Raw genomic sequence first — 25,915 nt, 5'->3', positions numbered from 1 at the left:
CTAAGGAATGACGAGATACGTTTGAAGTTCTCTAACGCTATAGATACAGCAATAAGGAATAGCGCAGTAGGCAGTACAGTGGAAGAGGAATGGACATCTCTAAAAAGGGCCATCACAGAAGTTGGGGAGGAAAACATAGGTACAAAGAAGGTAGCTGCGAAGAAACCATGGGTAACAGAAGAAATACTTCAGTTGATTGATGAAAGGAGGAAGTACAAACATGTTCCGGGAAAATCAGGAATACAGAAATACAAGTCGTTGAGGAATGATATAAATAGGAAGTGCAGGGAAGCTAAGACGAAATGGCTGCAGGAAAAATGCGAAGACATCGAAAAAGATATGATTCTCGGAAGGACAGACTTAGCATACAGGAAAGTCAAAACAACCATTGGTGACATTAAAAGCAACAGCGGTAACATTAAGAGTGCAACGGGAATTGCACTGTTAAATGCAGAGGAGAGAGCTGATAGGTGGGAAGAATACATTGAAAGCCTCTATGAGGGTAAAGATTTGTCTGATGTGATAGAAGAAGAAACAGGAGTCGATTTAGAAGAGATAGGGGATCCAGTATTAGAATCGGAATTTAAAAGAGCTTTGGAGGACTTACGGTCAAATAAGGCAGAAGGAATAGATAACATTCCATCAGAATTTCTAAAATCATTGGGGGAAGTGGCAACAAAACGACTATTCACGTTGGTGTGTAGAATATATGAGTCTGGCGATATACCATCTGACTTTCGGAAAAGCATCATCCACACAATTCCGAAGACGGCAAGAGCTGACAAGTGCGAGAATTATCGCACAATCAGCTTAACAGCTCATGCATCGAAGCTGCTCACAAGAATAATATACAGAAGAATGGAAAAGAAAATTGAGAATGCGCTAGGTGACGATCAGTTTCGCTTTAGGAAAAGTAAAGGGACGAGAGAGGCAATTCTGACGTTACGGCTAATAATGGAAGCAAGGCTAAAGAAAAATCAAGACACTTTCACAGGATTTGTCGACCTGGAAAAAGCGTTCGACAATATAAAATGGTGCAAGCTGTTCGAGATTCTGAAAAAAGTAGGGGTAAGCTATAGGGAGAGACGGGTCATATACAATATGTATAACAACCAAGAGGGAATAATAAGAGTGGACGATCAAGAACGAAGTGCTCGTATTAAGAAGGGTGTAAGACAAGGCTGTAGCCTTTCGCCCCTACTCTTCAATCTGTACATCGAGGAAGCAATGATGGAAATAAAAGAAAGGTTCAGGAGTGGAATTAAAATACAAGGTGAAAGGATATCAATGATACGATTCGCTGATGACATTGCTATCCTGAGTGAAAGTGAAGAAGAATTAAATGATCTGCTGAACGGAATGAACAGTCTAATGAGTACACAGTATGGTTTGAGAGTAAATCTGAGAAAGACGAAGGTAATGAGAAGTAGTAGAAATGAGAACAGCGAGAAACCTAACATCAGGATTGATGGTCACGAAGTCAATGAAGTTAAGGAATTCTGCTACCTAGGCAGTAAAATAACCAATGACGGACGGAGCAAGGAGGACATCAAAAGCAGACTCGCTATGGCAAAAAAAGGCATTTCTGGCCAAAAGAAGTCTACTAATATCAAATACCGGCCTTAATTTGAGGAAGAAATTTCTGAGGATGTACGTCTGGGGTACAGCATCGTATGGTAGTGAAACATGGACTGTGGGAAAACCGGAACAGAAGAGAATCGAAGCATTTGAATGTGGTGCTATAGACGAATGTTGAAAATTAGGTGGACTGATAAGGTAAGTAATGAGGAGGTTCTACGCAGAATCGGAGAGGAAAGGAATACGTGGAAAACACTGATAAGGAGGAGGGACAGGATGATAGGACATCTGCTAAGACATGAGGGAATGACTTCCATGGTACTAGAGGGAGATGTAGAGGGCAAAAACTGTAGAGGAAGACAGAGATTGGAATACGTCAAGCAAATAATTGAGGACGTAGGTTGCAAGTGCTACTCTGAGATGAAGAGGTTAGCACAGGAAAGGAATTTGTGGCGGGTCGCATCAAACCAGTCAGTAGACTGATGACAAAAAAAAAAAAAGATGGTGCCCCAGTGCCCCAGCCCACTACCAAAATGGTGTTAGGGCGTATCTCGACGAAAATGTACCAGGAAGATGGATAGGCAGTAGAGGTGCAGTGGAGTACCCACCACGTTCCCCAGACCTAACTCCTCTGGACTTTTACCAGTGGGGAACACTAAAGGATGTCATTTATCGACAAAAGCCACACACATTGGATGAACTTCGAGAATCCATCGTACATTCATGTGCAAATATCCAACTGAACACGTTGCAGTCAGTAGTTCGTGCTGCAGTTCGGCGACATCGTTTGTGTGTGGGTGTTATTGGTGACCATTTCGAACACCTACAGTGATATCTTTAAGTTGGACTTTAAGCTACAGTTTCACCAAAAATGAGACAACTCCGTCAATTAGTTTCCAAGTTATGGACTTTCAAACAGTGGATACATTTTTTTGGACCCCTCTGTATATGGCAGCGTGGGATAACATGGATGAAAAGCTCTGTTCAATAGATGTCAAATTCAAAGGGATTGACGAGCAAGCAGTACATGTCGCTTGTGAAACTGAAGTACAAAAAACAAAATTAGAAGCGCTGAGTGATGTTTGAGGAAGTCCGGTACAGGCATTTCTGGGCACACTGAAACGTTCAGACTCTGAAATATCGTTTTGAGTCAAATAATTGGGAGACTTTGAATCTAGGATTGTAGACAAGGTTACGGCTCAATACGCGGAGTTTGAGTTACAATCTAAAACAGCTGATAAGATTTCCAAAAACAATGGTTCAAATGGCTCTGAGCACTATGGGACTCAACTGCTGAGGTCATTAGTCCCCTAGAACTTAGAACTAGTTAAACCTAACTAACCTAAGGAGATCACACAGATCCATGCCCGAGGCAGGATTCGAACCTGCGACCGTAGCGGTCTTGCGGTTCCAGACTGCAGCGCCTTTAACCGCACGGCCACTTCGGCCGGCTAAGATTTCCAGTGCAGTGCTTGGGACGGGACAGATGTCTCACGAAGCACAGGGGAGAGGAAACGCCGCTCCGGGCCCGCAAGTGACAGAGACCTGCTGCCTGTGAGAAGGATCAGCCGCGGCGGCCGTCCCTTTGTCGGCTGCCACGGGATCAGGTGATAGTCGAGCAGCGCCGGCTGCTATACCTTTTAGAGTGGCTCCTGCGGCAGACTGATCGAATAACATCAGATTGATAACTTCCACCGATAGAGCCACTGCTGTTCTGGTGGGAACTAGTATTTTGAATTCGTTTAGAGAGGAAATACCTCAGCCCCATGGAAGCAACAGCTATCCGTTTGTGCAACAGACTGTTCCTTACACTCACCGTAACTGGGATGAATTCAAGAATCCACCCCACGGATTTCCTTCAAAATTTCTGAGATTGGTACGAGTCTGGTAACATCAGCCAAAGGCAGTTACTAAACTCCTTTGGACAACACCTTGTGTCCGAGGCGAACTTGTGGTGGCAAATAACCGGACGGTGGTGTGCATGCTTTGAGTAGCTGAGGCGTGAGTTCCTGGCTCGGTACTGGAACTGCGAAAGACAGCAGAGAGAGTAACACCTCACCCGTTGCTTGTCCGATTTTTGCGTGTGTTCGCCCCTGACAAACAACTTACAGAGAAATTGGGAGTGGAACTGTACGCAAAAATGGATAACGCTAGATTTAAATGTGGCACTGTCATCCCTAATTAATCTGTGGTGGTAGTGTTGACGATAAATCACACCTATTTTTACTTTCAAACATGAACGAACACGAACACTTAGGGTGTTCAATGACATCAACCACATACACAAAAATAAAATCAAAAATGTGAATTCAGGATCAACTACTGAAAGTAAAGACTCTACTGAATCACAATAATTTTATTATAACCTTCATATCAATGCTAAACAAAACACAATGAACAATTTACAAATTATCCTCCGAACTGGCATTGGCAGTAACTCTGTTAAAATCGGTCCAAAACGCGATCTCTTATAACATATATACGAGGAACCACTGCACCTCTGTGGAAACAACAATTGCAATTGATCCAACTATTGAACGTTACTCCTAACACAGGCCGAAGCGGGAGCGATCTCACCGTAATATTCCTGTTGTAGCGGCGGTCTCCGACGGCGACTGCGTGGCCGTGCGATCGGCTTGTGGCGTCTCTAAAAATAGAATCCTACAGTATTCAAACACCAGACTGCTGTCCATAAACTTCTCTAATTTCGACAATGTTTCCATCAGCAATGATCTGGCGCGGCTAACGTCCTCTCAGAACGAAAGACCAGGAGGGGAGACGACTTGGCTAACGTCCTCTCAGTACGAGAGCCCAGAACGGAAGACCTCTACCGAGAGTCCAGCAAGATCGCTCTTCACCTTTGTTTTCTCACCTCAACTTTTACCGAGCGAATCACATCACTAGAAGCTCTCAAAATACCCAGTTTGCCAGCGCCGACCAATGTACGGCCTGGGAATAGAACTCTTTTCCTCAATTCTTTTATTTCTACAAAATTTCACAAGTAAACTCCGCCCTCGCCGGCTGGGAAGAACCATAGCTGTGAGCAATAACACGTTTACTGCAAGTTTCCTCCCAAAAGACCACTTGAGATTTTCCCGGCAAGATTCCCCGTCGTAGCAAACACAGATTCTTGCATTGAAAGTTTGTTATTCGGAACTCCTGGCCTGCCCCACTTGAGTTACTCGAAGGTGTAAAATTAGTGGGACATAGGCGAGAGCACGCCCAGGAAAGCCCGTCCAGCTGTCCACTGCTCTGTTTTGGTAAACACTTGAACACCTGCAGCCGCGTGTCCCTCAGAGGTTGGCGGCCTCTGTAGCCTCTCTAAACGGATTACAGAAATCCCCCAGTTCACCATTCATACCGTCAGACTGTGGCCTTCGGCGGCTAGGCGGGGACGTAGCCGAGCTCTGTCTCACGTACTGCCTTTCCGCAAAATCTTATAATTACTAAATCGCGGAATTCTCGCGTGCCGATGCGTTTCCGCATAGATTTCCTACACCGTAATTTAGAATATTACTCCAACAAAACCTAAAGTGTCACGTTAAATGGACTAATGTAAGGTGTAAGGCCATTGCCACCTTACATACGGACTTCCTCCAAAATTTCTGAGATTGGTACGAGTCTGGTAACATCAGCCAAAGGCAGTTACTAAACTCCTTAGGACGACAACACCTTGTGTCCGAGGCGAACCTGTGGTGGCAAGTAACCGGACGGTGGTGTGCATACTTTGAGTAGCTGAGGCGTGAGTTCCTGGCTCAGTACTGGCACTGCGGAAGACAGCAGAGAATTAGACGATCTGTGATGATGGGGCCAGGTTATAGTCCCAGTGGCGGAAGCCTGCGTGAGCTTTTTCTATGCAAAGTTTCGGCCGTACGGCACGTGGAGTCATCCGTGGATCCCGAGGAAATGATTCCATTAATATACTATAGGATGCCAGAATGGACGAGGCGATTATTATTAACCATCCTGATCATCAGTATAGAACACTCTTTGGAAATACTGTCGGCGCTTGACGACTTCCAAGAGGAGAGAAATCGTCGTTCAATACCTATGGTAGGAATGAGTAGCGGTAATGCCCGATCACAGAATCAAAACTCAAGTAAAAATAGGTCTGGACAAACCATTGGTCATTCAGGTAAAGGATAAGGCAACAATTCCCACCCGAATAATCAGTATGAAAGCAATGTCATGTCATAAATGCAAAAGCAACGGGCGTCGTGTGCACCCTGAAAACAATAATGAGGATATGCAGGCGACAGCGTTCTCTCTCTACCATTACGGAAGACGAGTCGGAAAAGTAGCTGGCACAGTCCAATTACTCCCGCTGGCTGTGTGTACTGATTCGGAAAGAGAGGCGAACTGCCCCGCAGAATCCTTTGAAAGATTTGTTGGCGAAGAATTTATCGTGTCAGAACAGACCTATCAAAATCCACGCATAGCTTTAGACTCTTCCACAGGGAGAGTAATAGACTGGAAATGACAGCGGTAAGGATAAGGGGCGCCACTGGTGTGCGAACTCCTAGCTCACTCATTTGTTACATAGTTTAATTCTTAATTTCTTTGCGTGTTTTTGGTACTTGCATTGTTTAATTCATAAATTTCGAGCGTATTATAGTATTTGAGAGTTGTAGCATCGCGTTTTAGTACCTGAATAGTGTAAATTCGCGTAGTCGTTTGTCTACTGTTTTGTTTTGAACGGCCAGTGTCGGTTGGTCGCAGTCAGTGTGCTCCCTGCCGCCGTTGGATAAGCAGCTGAGCAGCAAGTCGTATACTCCTAGCTCACTCATTTGTTACATAGTTTAATTCTTAATTTCTTTGCGTGTTTTTGGTTCTTGCATTGTTTAATTCATAAATTTCGGGCGTATTATAGTATTTGAGAGTGTAGCATCGTGTTTTAGTACCTGAATAGTGTAATTTCGCTTAGTCTCCTTCCGCCGCCGAGCAGTGTCAGCAGTGCGCAAGTAGCAGCATTACTGCATTTACTAGGCAATCTTGTATTTTAATAACCGTTTAAATTTTGTCGATTTGTTTGCGCTCTCTGTAGATTAGTTCAGACGTTCTTAGCAAAACAGTTTTTAGCATGGATAGGGACTGCAACTGCTGTGTTCGGATGCAGGCTGAGTTGGCATCCCTTCGTTCCCAGCTTCAGGCAGTGTTGGCTTCGGTCACACAGCTTGAGACTGTTGCCAATGGGCATCACTGTGGGGGTCGGGATGGGGGTTTGTCGGGGACGGCCAGCTCGTCCCACGCATCCCCTGATCGGACTACGACTGTGGTTGCCCGGGATACTGCCCGCATTGAGGCTGATCCCTCACCTGTGGTAGAGTGGGAGGTCGTTTCAAGGTGTGGCGGGGGGCGAAAGACATTCCGGAGGGCTGAACGGAAAGCCTCTCCAGTTTGTCTGACGAACCGGTTTCAGGCTCTGTCTCAGGCTGATACTGATCTTCGGCCTGACATGGCTGCTTGTCCTGTTCCAGAGGTTGCCCCTCAGTCTGCAAGATCCGGGCAGTCGCAGAGGGTGGGCTTACTGGTAGTTGGGAGCTCCAACGTCAGGCGCGTAATGGGGCCCCTTAGGGAAATGGCAGCAAGAGAGGGGAAGAAAACCAATGTGCACTCCGTGTGCATACCGGGGGGAGTCATTCCAGACGTGGAAAGGGTCCTTCCGGATGCCATGAAGGGTACAGGGTGCACCCATCTGCAGGTGGTCGCTCATGTCGGCACCAATGATGTGTGTCGCTATGGATCGGAGGAAATCCTCTCTGGCTTCCGGCGGCTATCTGACTTGGTGAAGACTGCCAGTCTCGCTAGCGGGATGAAAGCAGAGCTCACCATCTGCAGCATCGTCGACAGGACTGACTGCGGACCTTTGGTACAGAGCCGAGTGGAGGGTCTGAATCAGAGGCTGAGACGGTTCTGCGACCGTGTGGGCTGCAGATTCCTCGACTTGCGCCATAGGGTGGTGGGGTTTCGGGTTCTGCTGGATAGGTCAGGAGTCCACTACACGCAACAAGCGGCTACACGGGTAGCAGGGGTTGTGTGGCGTGGGCTGGGCGGTTTTTTAGGTTAGATGGCCTTGGGCAAGTACAGAAAGGGCAACAGCCTCAACGGGTGCGGGGCAAAGTCAGGACATGCGGGTACCAAGCAGCAATCGGTATTGTAATTGTCAACTGTCGAAGCTGCGTTGGTAAAGTACCGGAACTTCAAGCGCTGATAGAAAGCACCGAAGCTGAAATCGTTATAGGTACAGAAAGCTGGCTTAAGCCAGAGATAAATTCTGCCGAAATTTTTACAAAGGTACAGACGGTGTTTAGAAAGGATAGATTGCATGCAACCGGTGGTGGAGTGTTCATCGCTGTTAGTAGTAGTTTATCCTGTAGTGAAGTAGAAGTGGATAGTTCCTGTGAATTATTATGGGTGGAGGTTACACTAAACAACCGAACTAGGTTAATAATTGGCTCCTTTTACCGACCTCCCGACTCAGCAACATTAGTGGCAGAACAACTGAGAGAAAATTTGGAATACATTTCACATAAATTTTCTCAGCATGTTGTAGTCTTAGGTGGAGATTTCAATTTACCAGATATAGACTGGGACACTCAGATGTTTAGGACGGGTGGTAGGGACAGAGCATCGAGTGACATTATACTGAGTGCACTATCCGAAAATTACCTCGAGCAATTAAACAGAGAACCGACTCGTGGAGATAACATATTGGACCTACTGATAACAAACAGACCCGAACTTTTCGAATCTGTATGTACAGAACAGGGAATCAGTGATCATAAGGCCGTTGCAGCATCCCTGAATATGGAAGTTAATAGGAATATAAAAAAGGGAGGAAGGTTTATCTGTTTAGCAAGAGTAATAGAAGGCAGATTTCAGACTACCTAACAGATCAAAACGAAAATTTCTGTTCTGACACTGACAATGTTGAGTGTTTATGGAAAAAGTTCAAGGCAATCGTAAAATGCGTTTTAGACAGGTACGTGCCGAGTAAAACTGTGAGGGACGGGAAAAACCCACCGTGGTACAACAACAAAGTTAGGAAACTACTGCGAAAGCAAAGAGAGCTCCACTCCAAGTTTAAACGCAGCCAAAACCTCTCAGACAAACAGAAGCTAAACGATGTCAAAGTTAGCGTAAGGAGGGCTATGTGTGAAGCGTTCATTGAATTCGAAAGTAAAATTCTATGTACCGACTTGACAGAAAATCCTAGGAAGTTCTGGTCTTACGTTAAATCAGTAAGTGGCTCGAAACAGCATATCCAGACACTACGGGATGATGATGGCATTGAAACAGAGGATGACACGCGTAAAGCTGAAATACTAAACACCTTTTTCCAAAGCTGTTTCACAGAGGAAGACCGCACTGCAGTTCCTTCTCTAAATCCTCGCACAAACGAAAAAATGGCTGACATCGAAATAAGTGTCCAAGGAATAGAAAAGCAACTGGAATCACTCAATAGAGGAAAGTCCACTGGACCTGACGGGATACCAATTCGATTCTACACAGAGTACGCGAAAGAACTTGCCCCCCTTCTAACAGCCGTGTACCGCAAGTCTCTAGAGGAACGGAGGGTTCCAAATGATTGGAAAAGAGCACAGATAGTCCCAGTCTTCAAGAAGGGTCGTCGAGCAGATGCGCAAAACTATAGACCTATATCTCTTACGTCGATCTCTTGTAGAATTTTAGAACATGTTCTTTGCTCGCGTATCATGTCATTTCTGGAAACCCAGAATCTACTATGTAGGAATCAACATGGATTCCGGAAACAGCGATCGTGTGAGACCCAGCTCGCCTTATTTGTTCATGAGACCCAGAAAATATTAGATACAGGCTCCCAGGTAGATGCTATTTTTTTTTGACTTCCGGAAGGCGTTCGATACAGTTCCGCACTGTCGCCTGATAAACAAAGTAAGAGCCCACGGAATATCAGACCAGCTGTGTGGCTGGATTGAAGAGTTTTTAGCAAACAGAACACAGCATGTTGTTATCAATGGAGAGACGTCTACAGACGTTAAAGTAACCTCTGGCGTGCCACAGGGGAGTGTTATGGGACCATTGCTTTTCACAATATATATAAATAACTTAGTAGATAGTGTCGGAAGTTCCATGCGGCTTTTCGCGGATGATGCTGTAGTATACAGAGAAGTTGCTGCATTAGAAAATTGTAGCGAAATGCAGGAAGATCTGCAGCGGATAGGCACTTGGTGCAGGGAGTGGCAACTGACCCTTAACATAGACAAATGTAATGTATTGCGAATACATAGAAAGAAGGATCCTTTATTGTATGATTATATGATAGCGGAACAAACACTGGTAGCAGTTACTTCTGTAAAATATCTGGGAGTATGCGTACGGAACGATTTGAAGTGGAATGATCATATAAAACTAATTGTTGGTAAGGCGGGTACCAGGTTGAGATTCATTGGGAGAGTGCTTAGAAAATGTAGTCCATCAACAAAGGAGGTGGCTTACAAAACACTCGTTCGACCTATACTTGAGTATTGCTCATCAGTGTGGGATCCGTACCAGGTCGAGTTGACGGAGGAGATAGAGAAGATCCAAAGAAGAGCGGCGCGTTTCGTCACTGGGTTATTTGGTAACCGTGATAGCGTTACGGAGATGTTTAATAAACTCAAGTGGCAGACTCTGCAAGAGAGGCGCTCTGCATCGCGGTGTAGAGATTAGAGCGCGCACGGAGGCTTTCAGACAGTCGTTCTTCCCGCGAACCATACGCGACTGGAACAGGAAAGGGAGATGTATCAGGGGTCCCATACCACTCCAACTGCACATGCCCCACACTATTACAGGGCCTCCAGCAGCTTGAAAGTCCCCTGCTGACATGTCCACCCGCTCGATAGAATTTGAAACGGGACTCATCCGATGAAGCAAAATGTTTCCAGTCATCAACAGTGCAATGTCGTTGTTGACGGGCCCAGACGAGGCGTAAAGCTTTGTGTCGTGCAATCATCAAGGGTACACGAGTGGGCCTTCGGCTCTGAAAGCTCATACCGCTGATGTTTCGTTGAATGGTTCGCGAGCTGACACTTGTTGATGACCCAGCATTGAAATCTGCATCAATCTACGGCAGGGTTGCACTTTTGTCACTTTTGTCTCTTCAGTCGTCGTTGCTCCAGTTCTTGCAGGATCTTTCTCCGGCCGTAGCGACGCCGGAGATTTGATGTTTTAGTGGATTCCTGATATTCACGGTACACTCGTGAAATGGTCGTTAGGGGAAAATCCCCACATCATTGCTACCTCGGAGATGCTGTGTCCCATCGCTTCTGCGCCGACTGTAACACCACGTTCAAACTCACTTAAATCTTGGTAACTGCCATTGTAGCAGCAGTAACCGATCCAACAAGTGCTCCAGACACTTGTTGTCATATATAGGAGTTGCCGACTGCAGCGCAGTATTCTGCTTGTTTACATATCTCTGTAATTGAATACGTATGCCTGTACCAGTTTCTTTGGCGCTTCGGTGTATAATCATGGGTGCTGATTGAGTGAGTCGCAACAGTGCCATAATTGATTGCGAGCGCGAAAATATGAGCATTTTAGTGAACGGGAGCAGACACACACTGCTCTTCTGTGAGCCACTAGCGGTACACTGAGGGGAGCGGGTAGCCGCTGCCGGCTGAGGTGGATGACTTTCGGTAGCCTTGCGGCCCGCGAGGCGAGGGCCAGCCCTGTCAGGCAGCAGTGGACTCCACCCTTAAGCCGTCAGCACACGGGCTGTGCTGTTGAACGTCTACGTTGAGCGTCCTAAGTTCAACGTGCTGCTGAACGCTCAGAAACGATTCGACTTGTGCACACGGTTCGTGGTATACACTATCACGACGCACTCCAGCGGCAGTTGTGGGATGTTTCTAGTTCGTAAATCACACTGTTTGCGTGCGTAAAATTCCCACATTAGCTCTATTTAAAACGCACATTTCCTCCATCGTCCACGAAAAGAAAGGTACCACGTCCAATCAATAAGTTCCATTACAAACAGAGCGATAGAAATTTGCAATACTTCTCCACATAAGATAAACATTGTTTCATCACTCCCACATTTTAGTAAAACCCAAAGGTCAGTCTTACTTGATCACTGTTCCTACCCAGTAGCAGAATCTTTGCAACATTCGAATTACGAAGCGTAAAAGAAAAAGGAGCAAAATATATTTATTCAAGTAGCGCAAGCTGTCCCGTAGATTAAGCCAATCGAACAAAGTCACCCCTCAAAAAAGGTGAACTTATATTTACATAACATCAGATATTATAGTATATACTTATATTAAACTAATAATAAAGTATCAGAACGTAATAAAAACGCGTATGTCAGGAAAAAATATTTGGAAGTGCTACGACATGAACCACTGCCCCAACTAACAGCTCATTCCAAAACAGTGACACTACTCATTACACTAAACCAACATCACACATGCCAGATGTACTCATATTATGTCACCCATTGCTGAAAACCTTAATCGTAGCTATGTTACTAATTGAAATTTAATTATAACAAATTGTACCAAGAACAATGCGTTTTGGTTTGATCTTCTGTGTGTCGCTGCCTTCAAATAGCCTACTCTCATAATACGAAAGTTACAATAATTCTTTTGCCACGAATATGATGTTTCTCATTATTTAATTGGAACGAATCACACAGTTAACAACGGGTTTTCCAGTGATTCTCAATTTGCTGGTGCTCAGAAACGGCATATATACATATAGGCTTAATATGAATGCCAATATGGCACCTCACAACTCTGTACTGAAGGGAGACGGCGTGCGTGTGACGTAGGTGGCGTTGTGCCATCTCATTGCTCAACGCTCAGACGCACGCTCAGAAAATCTGACATGCCAGATATTGCTCTGCACGTTCGGAAAGACTCCCGAACGTGCTATTCCACGCTATGACGTCAGAAACTCGGCACGCTCAACGCTCAACTTTCGGATGCACGGTCCGTGTGCCGACGGCTTTAGGGTGTCCGAGGACGACCTGGAGAAATGGACTAGGGAATGGGGCTGCCTGTCCTTGGAACAGCAAGCCGCCTTTTTGTGGAGTTGAAACAGTGTGAATGTGTGCGTTTCGAGACCGACCCGGAAGATTAACCAGCTAGACCTGTCATCTGAGACCAAAGGAAGGGGAAAAATTTTATTGCTGTGCCTACCCCTCCCTCTGCCGAAACGGAAAGCCGTGGAAAGGGAGATCGAGCAAATGTTGGCGTGGGAACTGATGATCGACATACAAAATAGGTACATTACATTCCGTAGTTCGAAGAGATCTTTAATAGTTTAATTCACTATTCTATAGGCTAAGGTATTAAAATCCATGGAGAAGAAATAAAAACTTTGAGGTTCGCCGATGACATTGTAATTCTGTCAGAGACAGCAAAAAACTTGGAAGAGCAGTTGAACGGAATGGATAGTGTCTTGAAGGGAGGATATAAGATGAACATCAACAAAAGCAAAACGAGGATAATGGAATATAGTCGAATTAAGTCGGGTGATGCTGAGGAAATTAGATTAGGAAATGACACAAAATGCCGGTCGGTGTGGCCGTGCGGTTCTAGGCGGTTCAGTCCTGAACCGCGTGACCGCTACGGTCGCAGGTTCGAATCCTGCCTCGGGCATGGATGTGTGTGATGTCCTTAGGTTAGTTAGGTTTAAGTAGTTCTAAGTTCTAGGGGACTGATGACCACAGATGTTAAGTCCCATAGTGCTCAGAGCCATTTGAACCATTTGAGACAAAGTAGTGGATGAGTTTTGCAATTTGGGGAGCAAAATAACTTATGGTGGTCGAAGTAGAGAGGATATAAAATGTGGACTGGCAATGGCAAGGAAAGCGTTTCTGATGAAGAGAAATTTGTTAACATCGAGTATAGATTTAAGTGTGAAGAAGTCATTTCTGAAAGTATTTGTATGGAGTGTAACCATGTATGGAAGTGAAACATGGACGATAAATAGTTTAGACAAGAAGAGAATAGAAGCTTTCGAAATGTGGTGCTACAGAAGAATGCTGAAGATCAGATGGGTAGATCATATAAGTAATGAGGAGGTACTGAATAGGATTGGGGAGAAGAGAAGTTTGTGGCACAACTTGACTAGAAAAAGGGATCGGTTGGTAGGGCATATTCTGAGGCATCAAGGTATCACCAATTTAGTATTGGAGGGCAGCGTGGAGTGTAAAAATCGTATGGGGAGACCAAGAGATGAATACACCAAGCAGATTCAGAAGGATGTAGGTTGCAGTAGGTACTGAGAGATGAAGAAGCTTGCACAGGACAGAGTAGCATAGAGAGCTTGCATGGGGGCTTAATTATAATGCAATAATTTTTGTAGCTGTGTGTCGGGTTACGAAGTCTCGTAACCGGTTGGCCCTGACTAGTATTAGTACGCAATCTGACTGCATAAAATAACAATAAAGAATGATAGGAAATTTCCGTTAACACAATTGATTAATTAAGTCCCCTGCAACTATAAAAGCTACGAAACAACAAAACACAAGTGTAACTGTTCTGTGTGTGGTAGTGTGATTCAACGTACATGTATCTGGCACGGTTCTTCGTCAATACGACAAGAAATTTTGAACACCATTTACAATGAACTAATTGAAAAACCAGATACTATAATTGCACAAAGAAACCAGAATTACAAGTCTAATACATGAACACGAGCCAGATGCTTTGTTGACTGAACCTGTGACCAAGAGGCATTGTCATTAAGGAAATGTGAAATAAAAAAAATTTTTTACCTCCATGTACATTGACAAAAAATACACTGTGATCATTGCAACACCTTCCATTTATACATTACACCAACCTAACAACATCTACTCTCTCGCCCAGCAGAACAACAACTGCACACGACATGCTCACAACTAGTACTGCTCTCGACATCCTCTCGACAAGTACTGCCCACGGAACCTCTGAACTACTACTGATCTCGACATCCTCTCAACAAGCACTGCCCACGATAACTTCTGAACTACTACTGCCCCAGTGGAGGCGGCGGAATAATAATCTTTGGCGCAATCTCAGGCGCTGTGACTCAGTGTAGCCACCTTTCAAGCTGCATCAAACCAGTCTCAGGACTGAAGACCACAACAACAACAACAAGATAGGCTATTCCCCGGTCGAGCTTATCTTCGAGAGGCCAGTAATTACGCCCATTAGAGCCGCGGCGCAATTACCTCCCTATCCAAAAGAGGAATTAGAGACAAAATTGTCAAACGCCCTGACCAGAATAAGGAGGAAGGAAGCTGCCAGGAAGGCGCGCCATGATCGCGATTTGATTCTTGTTCCGAAACCAACACCGGTCTCATTTCTTGGAGAAGAAAGTGGCCAAGTTCTGTCCGCTGTATGACGGTTCCCACCGAGTCGAAAAAGTTCTAGGTGACCACTCCTACACAGTTGTCGGCCCAGATACCGTCGTCGAGAAAGGCATATTGAAAATATCAAGATGTTCATCAACTGGACCTCTTCACGCCCATAGATTAATGTAAAGCTCCAGTTTAGCATTTTCAAGTGTGAAATTCGAATATAGTGTTGTCCATTTAAATTTTATTTGCTTACAGATAAAGGATGAGGCTGTGACAATTTCCTTTTATGCTCTGTGTGCCTAAAATAGTGTGTTTGTTATTAATTGGGTGCCTTATGTAATGTGTTCCCTAGTTACAAGTTGTGTTGTGATTTGCACAGCTGTGCAATGGTTAGCAACTACTAAGGAGGTAAATGACGAGAATTTTAGAGTTCAGTATGGACAAATGCCCGATAGCGTTGGGAAAAGCCTTGGTGTAGCGCGGAAGAGGGGAAACCGGAAATATTGAACACAAAATATAGAGCACATGCCTCGCAGTGGGGATAGTTGGCAAGGGTAGTATCAAAGTGGAACTGTTCCCCTTGAAGCAGGAGACACTGGTGAATTGACGGCCGTGACAGGCGCAGTCATAAACCACTCCCCCAGTAATATTTACAGATAAGGTCTGTGAATCGATCTGTAATCCCAAGGTCGAGAAGTCGAACTGAACCACGTGACAATCAGACGAAAACGCACACACACCACTGACACTCACAAGGGCACTATACTGAATTAAAACATTAAATCAATATAATGCTAACTGTAAACTAGGGAAATACGATGAAAGAGGGTGCGATAGATCGTTAAACGTCAAGTTTTATGTGTGTGTGAAATCTTAAGGGACTTAACTGCTAAGGTCATCAGTCCCTAAGCTTACACACTACTTAACCTAAATTATCCCAAGGAAAAACACACACATACACACACACACACACACACACACACACACACACACACACACACATGCCCGAGAGAGGGCTCGAACCTCCGCCGGGACCAGCCGCACAGTCAAGTTTTATATTTATCTATATGTCAAGGGATTTAGAATCATACTAGCACGAGGCAGCTCAAAGAATAAACCGAAAAACACATAACAAGATAAGTAAAGCTTAATGTGGGGAAGAAAATTAGTTAAGGGAAAGGAATGCCGGGAGATGAACAGTCAGGATGCCATTATGGCCGCAACGAACAACGGTTCCAGAAAACAGAGAGCTTGGAAAACATTGATTTGTGAAGTAAAAGCTTGGCTAGTATTGATACCAGTATCTGTCTAGCAACTTGTCCAGGGATAGTGATTTCAGTGGGAAAAGAAAACTGGGAGAGAAAGGAAAAAGCACTAAACGTAGTGTGAAAGGGAGTATTACAGTGATACCGTATTATGCTAAGAGACATACACAGGTGGACAGAAGTATTCACACACAGTCTTCTTTTTAGTAGATACTGCCTTTATAATGAAGGTGATGAACTGTCGATATTGTAATGCCCATTATTGACGCCACGTGCTCCAAATGTTTACGTATACACAAATTTATTTAAATCTAAAGCACTGGTAAAAAGCCAGAGACCGAAACGCTGATAGGTGTTGTAGTTGACGCAGACGTAAGTATTCACACACCGGCGGTACAATTGAAACACATCGCCACAGTTCCAAGCTGGATGTCGCTGAGTGAAGGCAGCAGCAAGGTCGGTGTGCCGAACACGCAAATACGCCAGCGACAACAACATGGGTAGAAGAGGGAAGGAAACAACTCCAGAAGAGAAGAAGATAATGGTAACGCTGCATCATATGCCTAAATAGCAACGATCGTTACGAGGAGCCGTTATACAGTGTGCAGTGTTGTTAAAAAGTACAAAAAAAAAAGATAAATGGGCATCGTGGTGGAAGACCACGTCACGTTTCAGAAAGAGAAGAGAGGCAAATTGTAAAAATTATTAACAAAACATCTAAAATAGGTACACCAGAGATTGCTACACAAATGCACGAGCTTTGTGGGGAACAAGTTCACCCAAAGACTGTCCGGAGGATGTTTCATCGAGCCAGCTACAAAGCTCGAATTCAAGAAAGAAGCCCTATATAAGCAAGGCAAATAGGAAGAGAAGGTCGCAATTTTCAAATCAATATGTGACCAAGGACTCCGAGTTCTGGAAAGGAGTTATTTTCTCTGACGAGAGCAAGTTCAACCTTTTCCATCACGATGGACGTATTTTAGAGTGGAGAAGACGAAATACCGAGTTGGAACCTGCTAATATGGGCTGTACTGTAAAATATGGTGGTGGCGGTATCATGGTCTGGGGATGCATGGCTGCGTCAAGTGTGGGGAAACGTATTTATTGATGGAACTATGGATCAGTATGTGTATCTGGATATTTAAAGAGAAATTTGAAAGTCACTGCTGAAAAACTAGGTTTGAAAACTAAGTACCATTTCCAACAGGACAACGATCCAAAACATACAGCATACAATGTACACCAACTCAGTCCCCAGACATGAACCCTATTTAACATTTGTGGGACGAGTTAGAAAGAATAATCAGAAAACATCAGATTTCCAGTAAACCACAACTGAAGGAAGTGATTGTTCAAGAATGGGGGAAGATTCACCCAGCAGTGACAAGAAAGCTAGTACAGTCAATCCAGGACAGGCTGAAGGCTGTTATTAGAAGCAAGGGAATGAATACACGTTATTAGATGTATGCAGCTAAATCAAACAGTGCAACTTAAGTGACTGTGTGAATACTTATGCCCGTCTATTATCACAGTACAGCTAAGACTCTAATTTTCTTTTCGGAACAGTATTAATGATTATTTATGTTTAAGTGTGGTTAAACGGATATACATGGAGAATAGTTCGTTTCAGTTTGATAGCATGTATTAACAAGTGTTATAAGTAGTCTAAACGTTAAATGTACGTATGATATATCCTGATGTGTGTATACTTCTGTCCATCAGTGTGGCTGAAGCGAAACTGCCGGCCGGGGTGGCTGTTATTAGAAGCAAGGGAATGAATACACGTTATTAGATGTATGCAGCTAAATCAAACAGTGCAACTTAAGTGACTGTGTGAATACTTATGCCCGTCTATTATCACAGTACAGCTAAGACTCTAATTTTCTTTTCGGAACAGTATTAATGATTATTTATGTTTAAGTGTGGTTAAACGGATATACATGGAGAATAGTTCGTTTCAATTTGATAGCATGTATTAACAAGTGTTATAAGTAGTCTAAACGTTAAATGTACGTATGATATATCCTGATGTGTGTATACTTCTGTCCACCAGTGTGGCTGAAGCGAAACTGCCGGCCGGGGTGGCCGAGCGGTTCTAGGCGCTGCAGTCTGGAGCCGCGCGACCGCTACGGTCGCAGGTTCGAATCCTGCCTCAGGCATGGATGTGTGTGATGTCCTCAGGTTAGTTAGGTTTAAGTAGTTCTAAGTTCTAGGGGACTGATGACCTCAGAAGTTAAGTCCCATAGTGCTCAGAGCCATTGAACCATTTTTTTTAGGCTAAACTGAAGTGTGGACAATTAAGTTGCGGTGTCGCTAGAGAACAGGCAGCCCAGAGACGATTCGGCTTAGAACAAGGGATTATGTACGAGTGCTGGGAGCTCGAAAGCTGAAATGGGATCACAGAGCCCACAAGTCCGATTAGAGAAGATTAGTAAATAAGAAAGTGATGTCAATAATATGTAACTTTTTGTGCTGGTTGTAAGATGTTTAACTGTGCCAACGTAGCCTGTCGCCAGCAATTCCCTCAGAGAATGCTGAAAACACACGTCTCCGGCGGGTTTAGCCGACAACTTATTACAAACACGTAACAGTCGGCGGGAAGCGCACGCCTTTCAAGGTCGCGGGCAACAAGCAGGGAAAAGGTTGAGGCTGTGGAACTGTTTGAGAGTCGCCGACAAAGGGCTGCCGCTGCTGCCGTGGGGGCGTGGTTAGTGCAGCTGCTGGTGGGCCCCTTGCGTCCTTTGCCTCACCTCTCCACCAGTAGCGGCCGGAGTAAACAGCAGGTGGCGTCCCCGCGTTTGTCAGACCGTGTTGCATGAGTGTTTAGGGTAAAATTAAAGGCTCTTATCAAGGAAAACTAACGCTTTAATCTAGTGCAGTGATGTGGGTAGAATTAATGACGGTCGTAGAGCGTTGATAAAATTGTTTGGTCACACTGTCCTCCCTCTCTCAATGAAATTAAAATCTGAAAAAAAAAAGAAAAATATGAAGGTAGTATTGAGGGCAAATTGTATTCTAAGGAATTAATTTATAAGGTGTCTTGTACAGAGGCAGTCTTGCTAGTTTTTTTCGAGTTGAACTTCTATGGACTGCGTGGTAACAACCAAATTCATTTTAGTGTCTAGGTCTTGTTCTTGTTCCAGATTTGACATCCTGCCAGTATCTTCTGAGCCCACTAAGAAGTGCCTGATTATGCTCTTCGGATAATGGTCCTCTCCATCTTTTGGACGTTGATGCCAATTTAAAACCTTGGTAGTTGTTCACCAATTTTCTAAATTTGTTCCTGTCAGGAATTTCTCTTTCTGAGATATCAATCTGCCTAAGATCTTTCTCACATTCTTCGAACCACCTTGGTGTCGTATCCTTAGATTGGATGAAACTCCATATTCTCTTAGTTAGTCGGTCACCAACCCATCCTCATGAGATGACCGTAAAATAATAATCGTCTGTTCTTAATGGATGCTGTAATAGGTTCTGTCTTGCTGTACAAATCCTCATTTGCTCTCATTCGCCGTTGTCCATCAACCCCTCTATTATTAAGATTTTCTTTAATATCCTACACTCTCGCTTTTCCAGCCGCTCAGCTTGACCTTGTCTATTCATGGTCAAAGTTTCGGACGCATATAAGCCCTCAGGTTTTACAATTGTATTATAATGTCGGAACTTTGCCCCTATACTCACAGATTTTTTGTTATATGTATTCTTTGTCAGTTGGTATGCTTGGTCTAACTTCCTCATCCTGGCATTAATTCCTTCTTCTTCTAATCCGTTCTCCTGGATGACTTCACTGAGATACCTGAAATTCTTGTTACATACCATTCATTAAAAAAGTGGTTTGCGTATCATATGTCTTAATTTTATTGTGTGTGTATTTCTTATTGTTGTTATGTACTGGAATTGGGAAGGACACTGTTTTCTTCGACGACAGCTGTTTACCAAATCGGGCCTTTGAGGGGGCAACTGTAACGCAGTGACTCTGTCAAGTACGTGGCAAGGCAATAGCATATGTCCAAGCCAGTCCTCGCCACAAACGAAGAGGGAGAACTAAAATTATTTCTTTAATTCTGATAACAGATTCGAGCTCCATATACAATTCCGAGATAACTGATACCATCAAACTTGATCATCGTATTAATAACATTAAATTAATTTTCCCAAGTCCACAGACACTACCGAGGTATAGTCTACACAGACGACCATCGGTTAGAGAGGGCAGCGTAATTTTAGCATTCCCCGTTTACATCCTATAGAAAACGCCCAAGATGGCGAACTCTAGCTTCATGTTCTTGCCGTTATTTCAAATCGTCGTTGGAGCTACGCTGTGGCGGAGGTACACACGGTTTTGCCGCCTTTTGGGAATACTCGCCAGTTCAGGGAGCCCAACGTGAGGCGGGGAACTCTACAACTCCTGGCGGCCAGAACAGCAGGACTACGAGGACATATTCGTGTACTGTGGAGGTGCACTGTAGTTCATGGTCGGAGCCTTTAAACAATCTGCAGAGCAGCTCTCCAGCCCCACTCCGTTGCATTTCCTACAGGAGTCAACGTCGCGAAGTTCAGCGTACGGCAGTTACCGCCATTTAATGTCTAGTTCGTCCCATTGCCCTCGGTCCTGAATGGGCTTAGTCGTCCGGGAAACACTCACGCTGTTTCTGAAGCACTACGCAATTACGATGGTCGCGACTGCGTTAGTACTACCTCTGTACCGCAAGATACTGGTGCTGCAGACCAGCATGTAGCATAGTAGGCTGTTTTTACTGACCCTCGTTGCTCTTTGCGTGACCCATGTTTAGTTTCTTTGGTTATAGTGATGCCCGCTATTTCATTTTTGTGCTTTCTCTGGGGACTGGTCTTCATACTGAAGACGGGTTTGTGAGTGATCTTGTGTACTTTTAACTTGTCCTACAGCAAGCGTGCTCGACCATAGGCTATATGCCGTGCATAATAATTTACGAATGTAAACAATCCTGTCTGAGGAACATCCGCAACTGAGCATTATACCACAGACTGATAATACCGTTACAGTTGTAAGGTTCTTTTATTTGGGACACGACCGGTTTCGGGCTCTTATGCGCCCATCTTCAGGTGTCGTAACTTGTTACTCCATGCTCTGCGCTCGCTGGTAGCACACTGCTTCTTGCACTCGTCCACCGCGGCCCTCGGAGTCACAGCACCAAGTTATGACTGCTGAAGATGGGCGTATAAGAGCCCGAAACCGGTCGTGTCCTAAATAAAAGAACCTTACAACTGTAGTGGTGTTTTCAACATGTGAAATTTATGGATTTTGTAACTGGGCTACCTCTGAATTCGATAGAATTCAGAAGAACATTGTTTCGCCAGATTACCCCGACTTTGATTGTCTGTGGCTTCCCTATTGTCCCTTCTGTAAACCAATTCCTTACTAGGCTACAAAACACCTGCAGAAGAGACGAAGTCTGACACCTGGGATGATCCCCAGATGACTGATCTCTTATGGAACATTTTCAGTCGGAGCTCCCTTGCTAATTTGCTGCGGTTACTTCCATCAAAAACTCAAACGCTACAGTGTCCAATAGACAGTGAAGGCTTGCCAACCCGTGCATACAGGAACTGCACTTGTACAGTAAGTCACTTTCTGCAGCCTAATACCCTCGTGGTGAACCGTATTCTGCGTTCTGGGGTATGAACATCTTGCTGATCCATAAACAAGGTATCCGCATTCGAGTTGGGGCCGCAGGAAGACTTGTCAAATTGCAGCAGATCTGCCCTGTCTGCTCCCCAAAACCTATGACTGACGCATCTGAAAATCTTCATGGCCTTAAAGTATCTTAATTTCTGTTCCGTACGTCTCTTGTCAAAAATGAAGCCTAGATATTTTTAACTTAAAAGTAAGAACGATATCGTCTAGTTTTCAGATACTTAAATTAAGATGAATGCCGGTGTGATTAAAGTCAATGCATAAAGTTTTCTCCAAAAAGAATTCGAAACCTGTGCCACCTGCGAGGTGGTGCAGTGGTTAGCACACTGGACTCGCATTTTCGAGGACGATGGTTCAAATGCGCGTCCGGGCATGCTGATTTTAGTTTTCCTTGATTTCTCTAAATAGTTTCAGGCAAATGTTGGGATGGTTCCTTTGACAGGGAACGTTACTTTCCTAACCCGACGGGACTGATGACCTCGCTGTTTGGTCCCATCCCCAAAATCAGCCAACCAACCAAACTTTTGACTTTGCTGAGCCTACCACTGACGTCTCACCTCACCATACTGCAGATGCCTTCCAAGCAGTGCGTGTGCGAAGTACACTGGAGCAACTTGCCTGTCGGTACAGGAACAGAATGTTAGATGAAAACGGAAATGCACTCATATGACTGTGCGAGTTGGCTGGACTTCTTGTGTTTTTCCTTATGCCTGTTCATCGACCGCCACTCTGGACAGGTCACATTGTGGAGTGCTAGCTGTACACATTAGTAAACAAGTGATCATAAAAATATCATACCCTCATCAGGATCATCTTCGTCTGTACACTTTGTAAAGGGACAGCCTTCTCCAGCATTACTTTTCCTCGACAGAAGTCGTCGATACCAGAAATATCTTTGAATTTTGAATGGATCAATGTCTCGGCTATTTTTCAAAAAAAATTTCACATGAGTTCGTAGACGAGGTATCATACTTCAAACTAAAATTACTTTATTTTCGTTGTTACAATCGTTGCGTAATAGCTCTATATGTACAGCTAATGTTTTTTTGAAACATTTGAAATTACGAAATATTTGGCACAGTTAAAATTTCTATTATTAATTGCGCAATTTGGTATTATTTATTATGTTTATTTCTGAATTCATTTATAAAATAATAATATAAACTACTAGAAATTCGTTTGTCAAGGCAGATTGTAAACCTGTTGGAATATTGTTATTACCGCAGAGTCAAGTAGTCGTGGGTATGCCCCTGATGTGACCGGACGGTTTTTTGTGTTTTGGAAGAACAACGTAATTTCGGCCTTGTTAATGTGAAAATTCAAAAGGCAGTGTGATATAGAAAAATGTGAGAGAATAAATTATCGTGACAACAAAAAACTTGCACAGACATTCACGTAAATTGGAACCATGAGAACCTGAAATGTCAAAAATTTCAGTTTTAAGAATCAGCCCCTAAACATGAAGAACTGTAGCTAACTACGAGAAAAGAAGATAAGTATAAAGTTTATTGTAAATCTTACTCCTCTCTTATTTTTGAAAAAAAGAGACTTTACCATCGACAATGGTAGTGACATCAACAGATTCTGGGAGGGGGAGATTACAACGTCCACCCATTTTTCAGCAGACAGCCACACCCACGCCCAGCAAACCTTTTTCTCCCTTACAGTAAAAACAGATGACAGTAATTTCTGCGAAGTAACAGAAGTAGTAACTGACGATACTGTTCTGTCAGTTGTAACCGACGATTATAACTTCTTAGTATTAACAGTCAAACTAGCTTGTTGTCTATGAAATTATCATTATAGATAGTTCCCTCACTACCAGTGGATACTACAATAGCTTGTAAAACGTCTAATGCAGAGGTAGGCTGTTGTAGCTCGGGAGCCCCTTCCTCGAAGCGGAAGTTAGCGGAGAGGGCGTACCTTTTATAATATTTACATTCATTGGTATTACAGAAAAGATCAATTCTTCATTATACACATGACGTTTTTTTGGAAGTTAGTGGTTTCACTAAAGTTGGACATCTGTATACATACTTTTGCACAGACAACATGGAAATAAACCAGATCAACCGGGAAAACTCTGCGTGTCGTACTGTACGTGCAAATCGTGTTGATGTTCTTGATACTCGGCGCGATGACTGATGGGAGAGAGCGTGAACTGGATGCAACTTTGCAGTCGCCCCATCAGGCGCCGCGCCGAGTGTCAACTTGGATTGCGTGGATAATACCTACATTACGCATGTGTACTGACGTGGCTGTCCTGGTGAAGATCTTTGGTCGCGCATGGGAAGAAAATCTCGATTTCAGGCACATTTTACTGGCGAAAATACTTAGCGAGCCGGTTGTGGTCTGTGTACCGCTGCTTGACCAGCCCTGGCCTAATGGTTCCATATCATTTCTAGTTACTGCAACAGTTTCTATATTCTTAATTGTTACTTTCTCTAAATTATTTGATGTTTGCAATTATTCTGTTTTTAACATTTTATCTTCGTTTAATGGAACATGCAGTAATAAACTGATAGTATCAGGATATTCAAAATTGCTGTTTGTTTCTTTTACTGTATTTAAACAAAAATTGGCATCATTTACAAGTTTAGTCTCTATGTTGGAAAATGTTTTTAATTGAGGAAAATGTTATCTGTTTTAGAAAATCCCTTTTTCAGTTCTACATTCAATTCCGTTGTCGCGTTTGACTCAAATTACTAGACATTTCGTACATTTGTATTGAATTCCTTAAAATCGGCTTTCTCAGCTTTGTTGACTGCTGTACATTCATCTGCTTAACTGTTTATAAAGTAACATTTTCTTCTATGAGAGTCATTCGGGGACTTTGTGTTGTGTTGTCCTGTTTATTCTTTCATCACCATCGATACGCAAGTCGCCAAAGTCGCATAAAATTAATCGATTTTCACCACGCGGTAGAACAACCACCGATGGGCTCCTCCCGATCCATAGTGCCATACGATTAAACTCCTAACGAATATTAACCTACAACTTGATATTGTAAATTAACTAATAAATTATTTAGTTTTATCTTGTTAGTATCTTTTAGTAATGAACTAGATTCTTTCAATCACTTTCCTTTCTAAATTGAGCTCTGTTTAACAAAATAGCTCTGAGCACTATGGGACTTATCATCTGAGGTCATCAATCCCCTAGAACTTAGAACTACTTAAACCCAACTAACCTAAGGACTTCATACACATCTATCCCCGAGGCAGGATTCTAACATGCGACCGTAGCGGTTCCAGACTGAAGCGCCTATAACCGCTCGGCCACACCAGCCGGCCTCTGTTTAACAATTTCATTTAGTAACTGGCTGTTCATGTAACCAGTTCACTCTATCAACTGCCAAAACTAGTTATAATTGAGTAATCACTTCACAGTACAGTCAATCTTAAAGGTATAAATACCATCGGATTACGATGAAGTGGACTCGGCGGGATATCGTATGCCGATGGCCGACTGTGTCTGTCGTGTACTGTTGTCTTGCTCTCCTGGCTGTAATTGCTGCGTGTCGTCTTCGTTCCTACCGCTGCTCCTCCACACTCTTTGTGTTGCTTACTTCGCCACGCCGCCTATAGAGAGTAGTAGAATTCAAACTTCCTGGCAGATTAAAACTGTGTGCCGGACCCAGATTCGAACTCGGGACCTTTGCCTTCCGCAGGCAAGTGCTCTACCAACTGAGCTGCCCAAGCACGACTCACGTCCGGTACTCACAGCTTTACTTCTGCCAGTACCTCGTCTCCTACCTTCCAAACTTTACAGAAACTCTCGGTCCGGCACGCAGTTTTAATCCGCCGGGAAGTTTATATCAGCGCACACTCCATTGCAGAGTGAAAACCTCATTCTGCAAACATCCCCCAGGCTTTGGCTAAGCCATGTCTCCGCAATATCCTTTCTTTCAGGAGTGCTAGTCCTGCAAGAGCTTCTGTTAAGTTTGGAAGGTAGGAGACGAGGTACTGGCAAATGTACAGCTGTGAGGATGGGCCGTGAGTCGTGCTTGGGTAGCTCAGTTGGTAGAGCGCTTGCCCGCGAAAGGCAAAGGTCCCGAGTTCGAGTCTCGGTACGGCACACAGT

The sequence above is a fragment of the Schistocerca piceifrons genome, chromosome 1 (genome assembly GCF_021461385.2).
Source record: "Schistocerca piceifrons isolate TAMUIC-IGC-003096 chromosome 1, iqSchPice1.1, whole genome shotgun sequence".
NCBI lineage: Eukaryota > Metazoa > Arthropoda > Insecta > Orthoptera > Acrididae > Schistocerca > Schistocerca piceifrons.
Note: the sequence above shows the minus strand (reverse complement) of the source record.